General features: G+C 33.0%; 1 protein-coding gene across 2 annotated transcripts in view; it reads left to right on the forward strand.

Annotated features, from left to right (window-relative positions):
* Positions 1-953: 953 nt before the first annotated feature.
* Positions 954-14,930, forward strand: part of LOC138696782 (uncharacterized) — an 80,771-nt gene continuing 66,794 nt past the window's right edge. The window contains exons 1-2 of one of the 2 annotated variants that reach the window (XM_069822186.1): positions 954-1,086; positions 3,103-3,219. The gene's annotated coding sequence lies outside the window, so the exon portion shown is untranslated. Of the gene's footprint in view, positions 1,087-3,098; positions 3,230-14,930 lie in introns of those variants that run through there. The other variant, XM_069822187.1, reaches the window with a different exon arrangement.

Raw genomic sequence — 14,930 nt, forward strand, 5'->3', positions numbered from 1 at the left:
TGCCACGCAGGCTATAGTCATTGCTTAAATTTGGAACACGTATTGCATTAGAAACGTGAGATTTAACTTCTGTAGAAATCTGTACATTTTGTGAAATAAGAGTAAATTAATGTAATCATAGTACTTGTCGAAAAAACCCTCCCTCCCCCCTTAACCCAGTAGTTCTTCGAACGTCTTATGTGAATTCTTATCCCTCTGGTTAGGCGGAATATCTTTGACATTGAGATAATTCTTGTTGTCGTGTTGTAGTTAGGTTTTGTATCTTCAATACATAGTTCCTTTTGTGTATCAGGTAGGCAATTTGTTTTTGTTATGTATTTTGTTGTTGCGTGATACGATATGTGTGTGGGATAATGTGTGTTTAAGATCACTATCAATTTTAGCTACACATTGTCACATGTTTTGGTTTAGTGAAATATTTTTAGCTATGGCCACCAGGTTGCGTTTGAATACGTGGTGAAACGTGGTTAGTGACTTTTGTTCTATACTCTTTGCTGAGCGTTTGCAGGACTCTGAATAACGGCTGAGAGACAGTGGCGCAGCGTCACGCGTTTGAATGCCATATATCTAACTCTTATGCATAGAAGCTTAACGATGTTTAATTTGATATCGTAACATTGATATTTAATTATCAGAGTATATATTCTTATGTTTTTAATTTCAGTATTTGAATCTAGCGAATCACTTTATATTCGTAGTTGTTGCCGCCGCGATATGCGTACATGCGTGGTCATTTTCTGATAATTATAGATTTTTTATTATTCTTTTCATATTTCATTTCCAAATTATGATACATTAACATATAGCTAAAATATATGGAATGTGTCGTGATCAGCAGTTATTGCAAATAAATAGAATTGTCATAATTAGTTATTTTTGGGTTCCTTTCATAACAATATTCAGTTGATTCAATTGGCCACCAGAGGTCTCCACCATCGCGATGCCAGCGGTGTTGTAAGGACTGTACAGTTGTTAATGGAGGGCGAGTCTTGTTTTTGTTAACATAAATAACTAATTTATGGGTGTATTACTATACTGAATTCACGACAGTGTTCTGGAATATGTCCATTTGAATTGTGATATCAAGTGAGTATTGTTCCTTAAACATGTTAAAGTAATAAACTGTCTTAGAAGGCAAAAGTGTTTACCCAAAATGCCCTGTAACAGAAACATTGCATGTGAATGGTAACGCAATTGTAAGTTTAGTATATTTTTGGACAGGTTTCTCAGTTTATTATAACTTTAAAATAAGTTCGAACGTATAATATGTTGAAATATATACAATACATGAACTGTAGTACGTATTGCAATGGAAAATGAAGGATACCATTATTGGAAGTGAACAATGGCAGAGCGGCCATCTTATTTTAAAGTTCGTGTCATGTTGTTGATAACAATGGATGCAATATGTACTTATTTAAGAAGAAGAATATTTAAGATTTTGCCAATTACATACAAATATTACGTATATCTGATGATTATTAAACTATATCCGTGTTATGTATCGATGCAGTCATGAATTTAAGGTCTTATTTGTGATTGTAAAATATCTTATTGTGAAAAGACATAAAATGGAAGACGAAAGCAGTCATTTAATGCTTTGATTTCTTAGATACGAATACAAACTTCCACAACAAGGTCATATTCCCATATAGGCCTACTGCATTTATCACCTTAATGCATGGGAGTGCATAGGTTTCCTTAATTGTAAATAAAGAAGACTTTTTCATTGTTATAATTTTTGTATAAGCGCAACATTAAATTTGTAATATTAATAGCCCCTTCTCGGGAACCTGCATAAGCTGATATAGAGTATCTAAGAGAACAAATTGTTAGATCCACCATTATTTTAATTTAGATGCATGTGTTGCAATTAATAACCGTTGACGTGTTGCTAATTTAATTTGCAGGCATAGGAATTGTTTACATTATACATTTAGACTATTACGTTTATGTCCACTAACACATTTTAGGAAGACAATTATTAGTGTTTACACAATAGGCTACATAGGCCTGATTGTGTTTATTTTAGTAAAGTAAATATATTTAATATAGTTTATAGTAGACCTACTATTAAGATTTTTATAGCACATAGCCACAGATGCTGACACCACCACCACCACTACCATCACTGCTACTACTACTACTACTACAGTAGCAGAAACAAATTGTAATGATGTGTGTAGTGGTTATAGTAATAGTAGTAGGCTATAGCACTAATGGTGAGTTTGGTAATAGTGGTGATAGTCGTCATAGTAGTAAAACTAATGGCAGTGGTAGTAATAGTAATAATAATAATAGTGAAAGCAGCAGGAACATTGTTATAATGTGGCACTGCTGATTCTGGCACGTAATAATAATAATAATAATAATAATAATAATAATAATAATAATAATAATAATATTATTATTATTTAATATTATTATTTATTATTATTATTATTATTATTATTATTATTATTATTATTATTATTATTAATTTTTTTCTCCTGGTAGGCCTACTATTGTACTAATAGGTATATAGTTGTTGCATTTGCTATCTTGTTTTAAAATTATGAGAAATTTCTTTTGCAGTCTCGTAATTTAATGTCAGAAAGCTACAGGAAAGCAAAATGTAATTAATGATAATAGAGTAACTTAATAGAGTTTGGAGGTTTCTTCACGAAGTTTACTGTGACTTACAAAAAAAGAAAAGGTTACAATATTTAAGTTTAAATTAAGAAAGCATACATTTCTGACCAGGTAGCACAGACAGCATACTTTTCCACTTACACTACTTTCAATTCTGATTTTATTTTATTCGAGTAAGTACGAGGATAAGTGGAATATTTATGCGTTTTACTTGGGAAGTACATTTATTCAGTCCTTATCTTTAAATGCCTTTTATAGCAGAATTATTCCTATTAGTGAACTATTTTTTTATTCACAGCAATTCAATAGACCTATAATTTTATGGATTTAAAGTTTTAGACTGGTCAGTGCTGTCTGTTTTGAAAAAAAAATAGCCTAATTGTGCTGTGTGATATTCTAAGTAGAGATAATGCTGTCAGTGTTAGGACAATTTTTATTTTGGTTTCATGCGGTTTTTATTATTATTTTCAGGTGAGAATGGAAGAGACGAACTTGTGGAAGCAATAGGCTGCTGAATCATGATCTATTTCAATCCAGAATATGGAGAAACATGCTGCACCTGTAATATGAATTTCATTATTCATAGAGGTACCGTTGGGTAATAATAACTTTTTAATTAAAGTAATGTTTGTCAGTATCTCGCATGGTTTATTTGGTGTTGTTTAACATTACTTGTGCACATTCATAACTTACCAGTAATCGATGGTAAACTACCATTTTGGGAAATCAGATAAATCTTTGCAGTGATTTGAACTGTTTATGTACTGCTGGTGTGTCAATATTGTGTACCTACACAATAGAATCACGTTCTTTGTTGATACAGGTCCTGCTACAGAGATTTTTTAAGAGAGATTGAGTAGGATCACAGAAAGATTTCGATAAAAATGCTTTAGTCTTACATTTCTTACACAGCAGACATGGTAGCAATTGAATGGTAAACTTCACACAATAACGTGACTTTTTTCCTAACAACTCTCATATTAATATACACCATGGAATGAAGTACTGGACCACATTTGTACTCCTTTCAGTATAGTTTAGAGTGGACATAAACACAGATGTGTGACATGCAGCAAGTGAAGTTTACACTGGTGGCAAATTTGAATTCTAGAAAATGGTGAAAGTTACAACATTTATACACATACAGGATTTTTCAATGATAGCGCATAATTTAAAATTCAAATTGAATAAGGGGATTTTGGACACCTCAAACCTTGTATGCAAAAATTTTTGCGACTATTTTTGTGCGATTTATGACGTCACCGAGAACACTTAAAAAAATGGCATCTTTATTTTTTAACATTATCTGAAAGAGTATTATTTTTTATCCAATAGGTTACTTCATTTGTTTTATGGAGAAGCACTATGGTTATGGTTACTATAGTGACAACTGAACACTCTCCCCCTCGGAATAAGGGTCTAAGGTGCATTTTTTTAATATAAAATCTACATAAAACAAGATGTTCTTAACAGAAAATGAGAGACATATGACGATAGGATTTGACGACAGAAAACACTAGAGATTTGCACACTTTTAACGAAACTCGTCCAAAGCGGCCACCCATTTCTCAATCAATTGTGAGTAGAATACAATCGAAATTTAGAGAGCACGAACTGCTGTCTTGTATAAAAGTCGTCTTCTATTAACTCCTGCAAGGGTTGAACTTTATAAGGGTAATATTTAGTATTGTGCAATGTTTTCCAGACAGTTGCTATCGAGAAGTCGAATGTACAGTGGGATGTCGAAATAATAGACCCAGCATATAATATGTTTGATTTCTCTTTTCTGTTTGACGTTATGATCGCATTTGACGAAAAAATGTTTGACTGAGTAGGTACTTTGTTGTAGTCTACCAAGTGTTATTTGTTAATTTTGCAACAGTGAAATGTTTTGATGCATTGTTGGTATAGACCCTACTATTTGTTTCAATTTGCGTGGAACCTCATTTCAGTCTTCATTGTGAGTACTTGATTGTTGTTAATAGTCTATAATCAACTTATAGACGTAAGCATTGGTTTGATTATATTGAAGTACAATATTGCAAAGAAATTATTTTAACACATTTTAAAATTTGTATGGCTTTGTAAACCGTCCTCATTGCAGGAATGGGGAAAAGTCTTGACCCCACTCCAAAAAAAAAAAAAGAAATAAAAAAAATTGCCACACACCTCCAGCACCATGAATACACCCAACGATAAATTGCTGTTATGGGAGGAGTGTCCCAATCTTTAGTAAGGAAAATTAATAATAATAATAATAATAATAATAATAATAATAATAATAATAATAATAATAATAAAAAACATAGAGAGTTACAATCAGATAGGAAAGGAAAACGAATAACAATTCCAAGAACAGATAGGGAAATTCGACAAAACACTTTGGAAAACCGAAGAAAACCAAAAAGGGTGAAGATTGAAGGAAATGGGGATACATTGCTGTCGACCTCTGAAGAAAGCAACATTGACTGAAGCAATGCAACAGAAACGATTGCAATGGGCCAAAAGTATAAGGATTGGACAGAGAAAGTCTTACTAGTAGTAAGTGCATTATGGTTGCAGGTCTTATACCAATCTTCCTTTGTCCAATCCTTATACATTTGACCCATTGCAATTGCTTCTGTTTCATTGCTTCAGTTAACTTTTCCTCCATAAAGGTTGACAACATGGTATTCCCATCCTTTCATCTTCTCTGTATAGAGTTCCTGTAGAAACTGCTACTCCATTGTTCTCTGGAATCTTTTTGGTTTCCTACGGTTTTTCAGAGCATTTCGTCGAATTTTTCTATCTGTTCTTGGAATTGCTATTCTTTTTCGGTCACATTTTCCTTTCCTCTCTGATTGTAAACCCTGTCATGTTTGTTTGTGTTTAATTTTGTTATTTATATTTCTTACTGAAGATTGAGTCACTCTTCCCATGACAGCAATAACAATTCTCGTTGGTTATATTCGCAATGCTGCAGGAATGTGGCAATTTTTTAATATTTTTTTTTCTTAGAGTAAGGTCAAGACTTCTCCCATTCCCACAACGAATACATGTTGCAATTGCAAGGCCATACATATTTAAAAAAATGTTCAATTTATTTACATCAATGTATTTCAATATAATCAAACTATAAGTTGATTATAGACTATTAACAACAATGAAGTGCACTCAGTGAATCACGAGACGGGAAAGAGGTTCCACGCAAATTGAAGTAAATAGCATACAATAATCCACTATAACATTTCATTGTTGCAAAACAAACAAATAACACTCCATACTATTGCAATCCATTATAACATTTCATTGTTGCAAAAGAAACAAATAACACTCCATACTATTGGTAAGATTACTGTAACATAATGCACTCGATCAAATATGTTTTTAATTAAATGTGAGCACTACATCAGATGGAAAAGAGAAATCATACTTCTTACATGCCAACTACGAATATATTAATTTGACATCTCACTGTAAATTCTATTTCAGGGAGAGAAGAATGTGGCTTCTCTTTGGCCATTAGCAGAACGTCATGTTTCAAATTGTCAGTGGATGGTCTGTCACATCTTTTTATATCTCTGACATGTCCATATTCTCTTATTCTATTCTGCTCACAGTTGACTGAGAAATAGGTGGCCAATTTGGATAAGTTTTCTTATGTTGTGTATGTTTTCTGTCGCTAAATCCTGTCATCATCAGGACCTCAATTCTCTCACTTTCCGTTAAGAACATCTTGTTTTATATTGCTTTCATGAATAGAACTGCTTTCATAACATTGCATGTATGCATTTAAACTGTCGTTCTGATGCTGGAACATAAGTACTTTCTGACAGAGAATATAGTTACGTTTGCAAATCAGATTTTCAGATATAACTCCCTGTAAAGTTGATTTGAATAAATTCGAGGGAAAATTGTTTCGGGGCCGGGTATTGAACCCAGGACCTTTGGTTAAACGTACCAATGCTCTACCAACTGAGCTAACCGGGAACTCTACCAGACACCGATCAATTTTTGTCTCTATATCCACAGAACTCAAAGTGGGCTGACAATCGTCAAGCAACCAACATTGAGTGCACACTATCTCTGTGTGACTTAAATTGTGGTTTTCTGTTAACGAACAGTGACATGTAGCCTATTGTGCAAATCAAACTTTCAGGTATAACTCTCTGTAAAGTTGATTTGAATAAATTCGAGTTCCCGGTTAGCTCAGTTGGTAGAGTGTTGTTACATTTAACCAAAGGTTCCGGGTTTGATACCCGGCCCTGAAACAATTTTTCCCTAGAATTTATTCATAGTTACATTTATTTGCCGACCAGGACAGGGGACTAACAAAATGTAGCAACAGTAAATTAGAAGACCTAAATTGACAAACATTCCATGTCCATTGAAGTGAATTTTTCAGGAAAGCAAAGAAACTATAATAGGCTTGCAATATAAGAGTACTGAAATAAATATTTGTATAACTCAAAAACAGAGTTGGACTTGGGATATTCTTTTTTACAGGATGACAGTCTATGCAAAACACAACATGTCAGGTAAAAAGTCAAATTCGGTAAATTTTGGACTTTAAATGTTTGCCAGTTCAGGTCTTCAGTTGTTTCCGTAGTAACCATAAACATAGTGCTTTCAGGCTTATATTTAAAACTGTTTTTTTTTTATTTAAATGCAGAGGGACTTGACAATGTAATTGCTCATAAGTACAGATAAATCATGAGAAACACAATACAATTATTTATAGAGTGAAATGTTTTGCTTTTGCTTCTCAGTTGTATAAAACAAATAAAGTACTGCATAAAATACGTTTTTTTCATATGATATAGGTCGTCATTTAAAAATTTTCTCGACGACTTCATAAATCGTACAACTATAGTCACAAAAATATTTTATTTCCATAAAAATATTCCTAAATACAAGGTTTGGCATGTCTGACCTTTATGTCCAAAATATCCTCATCCAATTTCAATTGCAAATTGCGTTACTTTTTAAAATCTCCATACAATTAGAACAGCAAGTTTCATACAGAATTCGTCACGATTGTGACATATTTAATACATTCTTTAAATTTTATGGTTAGTGTATTGATGGGGAAGAATGACAGAATATAAATGAATCTCCTTAAAGGTACAATTGGTTGAGTGACCAAAATATTTTATCACTTCAACTTTTGAAAAGTTGTACGAATAAATATTGAAATATTCCATTTCAATTGTGACAGCTGTTGTCTTTTTCTAAGTAAATGTGTGAGGAGGAAGTAAAGTACAGCGACTGTTTCTGCGACTCTGGAAAGAATTCGATTGTTAACCCATTCCACTACTGTTTTGGGTGAAGGAAATCATCTGTTTTTCTACTACTGCCATTGATAAAAACATTTTACTCACTGGGGATACTACTGACTGTATAAGAATAAAGAAACACTAAGTTGATTCGGCAAGTTCTACATAATCTGACAAGGGAATCTTCCAAATCCGAAATACTGCGTCGAATGTCGTACAACGTGGGTTACTTTACGCCATAGTCACGTGATTGTCATTCAAGTGTAGAAGCACCTTTATATAAACTGACATAATTTACAAGGTGTGATACTGCAAAGGAAAGCTTAAACACAGAAAATCAGTTGTCAACACAAACTGTGATATAGGTATATGTTTTTTTTTCTCCTGGGCGTCTTTTTGGTTGTTGTAATAGGCAGATAAACGCAGCGGCAACAATCACTACATCTTCCCAGGGGGAAAGAAAAAAAATCTGTCAGCACAAACTGTGAGATATGCAGAAAAAAAAAGTTTTCAAAATAGCTGAAAATCTTAGTTACGCTTCGAGTACATGCTGCTATGAATATCATACAACATGAGTTACTGGAAAGGAAAGCTTAATTACAGAGAAAGTCAGCTGCGAACACAAACTGTGAGATATAAAAAAAGAGTTGTCAAAATTGCTCAAAACCTTCACTTGAGTAACCTTTTTGTCAGGCTGTGCATATGCTTGCTTGAAATAATAATAATAGTAATAATAATAATAATAATAATAATAATAATAATAATAATAATAATTTGCAGTATAAACCAATCTAGCTCTACCACGAATAGTATCTTCACATCACAACATTACTTCTATGTTATAGGTTTGTTTCATGATTGTTAATATTATACGAATCTACCGATAGGGAAGTTCATCTCAGACTGAAACATATCTCTCCCTTCCATACCCATTGGTGATATAGTCACGGCACATCATCATAAGGGCACAGGGCAGTTCTTGCCTCCTCTACTGTACTTTGCTAATCGAAGTACTGAACTTGAGATAAGTCTACATTTGTCTTCCATTTGTATCCAGATGTCGTTTGTAGAGGAGCCTTAGTGATTTCACTTAGCGCTTTGTATGTATGTATGTATGTATGTATGTATGTATGTATGTATTTATTCACACTGCAGTGGGTATATACCCGGTGGCAGTGGTAACTAATTACACTGAATAATGACAATAATAAACTTATTAATTAAAAATACCATTAATAATAATACTAATAATTAATACTAACAATAATTAATAATAATAATAACAACAACAACAGGGAATATACTAAATTAAATGAAACGATCACTTAAAATAACATTTGAAATAAATCTAATTTGTTTCTTAAAACTAAGATCGAACTAAAACCCACGAGTATGATATGTTCATATCTGCACAAGTACCTTTCAAATTACACTCATTTCGCTGTCAACTCACTCACTGCACTGGAACTACGACACATTTCACTGATTCTATCCTGATTTGACTAACACTTCAAAAACATTTCACTGTTCAAATACTATGCACTGCCACTATAAACTATAAAGCTTCACTGACAGGAACACGTTTCACTTACACAGCACACTTCACTGACACGACATACTTCTTCACTGACACAACACACTTCACTGACACAACATAATTCTTCACTGATACAACACTTCAATAACAACATATCATTTACACCTTTTAAATACTGTGTATAATTACCGTCTATTAGTAAGGTCCTTAAGCCTATTTTTAAATACATTTTTGGTTGTTGGTAAAGCCTTTAGTAAGTCTGCAGGTAAAGCATTCCAGTCCCTGATAGTACGATTGAGAAAAGAAAACTTTCCAGTGTCCGTCCTCTGCCTTCTTTCCCTCAATTTACATGAGTGGTCGTTCCTTGAAGAGTAATTTGGCGGCTGCAACCTATTTTTTATTTCTCTCCAGGCAGGCTCACCTCTGTATGTTTTGAACAGTGCGCATAGACTGGACCTCCTCGAAATAAGAAATGAAACTTTTTTTTTTTTTTTCGAATTTTTGGTTAGGGAAGACATAATGTATACCAATATTCTTCCTTGTGGGTATACCTTTTTCCTCCTCTGGTTCAACTAGAAGTCTGATATTGACGTGCATGCAGTGTACCTTTCAAACTTAGAAAGTTTTTAGTCTTTTTAAATATGTAAATTGAAAACAAAGTTCTTAAATATTTTTTGAAATAGGTTAAAGTATGATTACCATTTCTCATAGGACACCATTAAACTGCTTCTAATGTTAAACATTGAATTCTAAATCTGCTCCTTCTATTTGGTCTTATTATACATACTGGAGTTAAATTTAAATTTAAAGAATTGTTTTGGCTAAAGTAGAGGGTGGTGTACATATCCCCCATTATCCATGGGTCACACTTGCCCCACATGGAAAGTGAATGGGGTAAGATTGCAGCCAATTTAAAATTAAGTAATCTTATAAAGGTACCAAAATGTAGCAAATTAACGTATACTTCAAATTCATGTTAATTAATAAGAAGTAATATTAATATAATTCGTTGTTTTAAATGTTAAGTATTGACTGAAAAGTATCTTAATATTATTGTTTCATTGGAACTTATCTGAAAACAGTGATGTCCGTGAAATTATAATTAACAGGTTCTTAAATATCCCATTAGATACAATTTTATTATCTTATTGTCAAGACTAATATTAGATCAGCTAAGAGTGAAGATTGTTTAGGCAATAGATATTTTTAATAAATTGCATATTGCAGCCAACTCTGTGATGTGAATCTTGTTGTTTGCTGTTTAGTCAACTGTCCAAACCTTATAACCTGGAACCTTATAAATGACACCAATAAGGCATCAGTCATGAGGCAGCTAAGCCAGGAAATAATGGGATAGGGTAGTAAGTTTAAATATGTGTTGAAAAACTCGCTTATTTTGAATCTATTATTATATAGTGCATTTTACGAGGGAACTAGATTACAGCGGAACCCCGGCGTACACTTTCCTGCGGGGAACATGTTCCATTACTACCAGCAAATCAAGACATTTAGCAACTACAGAATAAAATAAGTCCACGAATTTAATTTAATTTCCATGGCGGAATGATGCAAAGTTTCCTCAAAAATGAAAGCACTGCATAATATATGGTAAATTAATTATATAACTATATAACTAGAGTTCCCGGGTAGCTCAGTTAGTAGACCATTGGTACGTTTAACCAAAGGTCCAGGGTTCGATACCCGGCCCCGGAACAATTTTTCCTTTGAAATTATTGAAATCAACTTTACAGGGAGTTATACTTGAAAGCTTGATTTGGATGATTACTATAAGTTTTTAATCTGTTTTTGTTCTTATGAATTTTATTTATTTTACTTTGACTACTATCCCTACATCTGTTTGGTGTTGATTATAGAAATAAAGAATTGAAATGATTATTACCATCATAAACATGGTAAGAAGCCATCTTGTCATATATTATACAATATATTTTTATATGATTAAGATTTCATTAACTTCTGGACCTGATAGTGTACTAATAGTTAGTAATATGTAGTATTTATTCCAGATTTATAAAGTCCTGTTTTAAGACTTGTTATGTCTATATTAGGGCTATAGTTTAGACTTAATTATAACAACAATAAACAATTATATACAGTAATTAAAGTATTCAATAAATGAGGTTATGAACTTAATGACGCATTTGTAGGAACTGTTCTTTTGAAAAATAGTATATAATATAGGTTGTTTATATGTGATTTTATAATTTACAGCATGCGCAGTAAGGAATTGTCTTTGCATGTAAAATACAGGACAATCAATCAATAGATGATCAACAGACTGAATTATCTCCGCACAACCACTTCGATTTTTCTGCAGTCTTAATTTTGAATCGTTCAAAATAATCTCCGAATTTGTCTTGACCAAATATAAATTGCGTACTAATATAGCTTGGAGAGTATACTTTGCATTTCAATCTATCGTACACTCGAGAAAAAATAGGCTAAGTTTTTGGTAACTGAACCTTTATCACTTGCAGACCAGTATGAATTCAAAGTAGAAATAACAAGTTCTTGAATTTTTAATTTAATGTAAGATACTTCATGTATGAATAAGGTAGATGCGGAAACAGCTACTTTCGCCAGTTCATCTACTCGATCATAACCTACAATGCCTTTGTATTCTCTAACCCAGGATAGACATACGTGAGTTATGTAATTTTGAAATTCAAACCTTATTTCCAAAGCATTAAGGTGAAGATTCTTCTTGTTTCTAATTGACTGAAGGGCTGCTTGAGAATCAGATTGTATATTTTGTTGATAGTACTCTATCTTATTGCTTGAAGTGTGGCAAATAGTTTAACTTGGTAAACACTTAACATGGTGGCAATCGATATTTAAAAGAAAATATTTCTGTACCATTATTAAAAACGGCGAAAACATAACCTTGTCAAGACTCTTGGCATCTTCTCCTTGTGCTAACAATTGGTAAAACTTTGCAGTGAAATTTAAAATAAAAATGAGCTTATGAGATTCTTAGACTTCCACGGTAATTAGATAGTGAAGAATTGTGTGGGATTATAGCATACTGTTGATAGTTTCGCATTGTTTATACTAACTCTGGGTGTATTCTCTCCCTCAGGTTGCCTTAAGGTATGTCTAGACTTGAGTGACACGGTCATATGACACTGTGGTATGACCATGTTTATGCTAGTGTATGCATAGTGTTAGGCGACTCATGCTTGTTTTCTTCAACAGTAAAGTTGTCGGTCTTTATCAGAGGAATGTTAGTCGACCTGATCGAATGACGAGTGTTGCCAGATGTACTATTTGTTTTTTTGTAGTAGTAGTGGTAGTGGTAGTTTGCCTGGCAGAGTTAAGGCCATGAGGCCTTCTCTTCCACTCAACCAGGTTTCAATAATATACATGAAATACAAAATTAGATTACAAAACAACACAAAAGAAAATACTTTAGAAATTACATAAAATATAGTAGAAAATTACAAATAGTCAAGATCAGTTACATAATATAAAATTACAAATAGTCAAGATCGGTTACATAATATATAAAATAAAGTAGAAAATTACACATAATCAAAATCAGTTACATAACATAAGGGGAATATACACACTCACACACACACACAAACACACAATTTATAAGATCTAAAATGCTCGAGATAAATTCGACGATTAATTCACTTGAGATATATTATACAGTTAATATACTAATAGGAGAATACATGTGGGTTACAAGACATAACATGTTGATTAGCAAAGTCGTACTAAATGGCATACAAATACAAATGATTAAATAATAAATATATCAAGATAATAAAAAAAGAAAAGACAAAAAAAAAAAAAAAGAAGAGAGAGGAGAAAAAAAATAACAACTTGGTCATTTAAGACTATTTAGAAACTTCCGCAAGAGTCTAGTTCTGTTCATTAAAAACATTTCTAAGTAGAGTTGTTGTTTAGTGAACTGTCCGAAGACAGGTTTGAACCTCACAATTGACACCAATAAGGCATCACTCAAGAGGTAACTAACCTAGGAGATAATGGTGTAGTATGGCCAGTTCCTTTCCCCCTTCATTGCATACATCGCTGATTAGGAACATATTACACTAATTATAAACAGACTGCTATAATTATGCGATTATATCGTAATTTTGAACTTAATGCAGTTTACCACAGAAAACTCATTGTGATAGAACCAACGCAAAAGTACTATAATTTACAAAGCTTTGGAATAAATAATTAAAAATATATGTTTTTGTTTAAAGTTTCAAATAATAAAAAGAAAGTTGCCTAAATATGATTTCATTAATGTGTGAATATTTTCATTGTTGACTAGTTGCACCGAACCTAGTTGAAGTTAATTTCACAATGTCCGGCATAATAATACGAAATAAACTCCGGTTAATGTGGATTTACATTTAACTAGCTACACTATTTGTATCGAGGTTTCAAAACGCGCAAGTTTTCAATGTGAACGATACGTGATCAGAATTTTATTTCGTATTCGTACTGAATCACATTTACATTGACGTTAGACGTTCACATCTCCACTTTTTCCGGAGAAAATTATGCTAAGAGTTTCTATCGTCTTTAAAATTCTACGCTGCTAGCTTTTAAGCGTAGAGCTGCTATGTGCTACGAAAGTAATGAAATAGACTGTATTTTCCATTTAATTTCTCTATTACTATAGTTCCGTCGCTCTTATTTCCGGCAGCCAATCACATTGCAAGTCGGCTACATTTAAACGTGTACGTCTTGTGATTCGCTGCTGATGACGTTATGCACTTCCTAAGGCTCCATAAATACTTAATATAATCACCCGCCATTTTCGCTCTTTGGTTGGCGTTCGCAGAAAACACATGAGGACGTTTATTTTCCGCTCAATTATTTGCTCAATTACAGTGCGTTTGATTTATTATCATAGGAGCTACGACATGATAATGTTTAACGGTGCGGCAAACAGATTCCTTGTCTGGTAGCTCGACAACGAAAGAACAAAAATGGCGAATGATACTACCTACCTAGACTTTATAGAGCCTTCACTTCCTGAGGCGTAAGCAAAGAGGAGGAGTCACGCCGGAAATAACAGCGATGCAACTATAACAAAGACAAAACAATAACTACAGAAATATGAATCACGGAAATATCTGAATATGACTTCATGTCAAAGACACTTGTATATTAACAGCAGATCTATTTCCATTATATTCTAAAGCGAATTTCCACTCTCGCGCGCTGCCTTCAGCCTTGTCCTTTACTCTCTTTTTCATTCGTTGATCTTTTCTGAATCCTTGTACTTTCGTCCAACCTTCGTAGTGCATTTCGCCAGTCGCGATTGTATTTTGCTCCTAATTTCTTGGACATGTTTCATATTTTCACTACTACTCTTACAAATTAGATCTCATAACTCTTGTAATTTAACTTGCATATAAATTCTATTTTTATTCACTGATAGCGTTGTCTTTAAGCTACAGAACGAGGTACTGCTCTCTTCTGTATCTCCAGTGACACTGATGCAATCGGCCCTGACT

The sequence above is a fragment of the Periplaneta americana genome, chromosome 3, assembly GCF_040183065.1.
Source record: "Periplaneta americana isolate PAMFEO1 chromosome 3, P.americana_PAMFEO1_priV1, whole genome shotgun sequence".
Classification (NCBI taxonomy): domain Eukaryota; kingdom Metazoa; phylum Arthropoda; class Insecta; order Blattodea; family Blattidae; genus Periplaneta; species Periplaneta americana.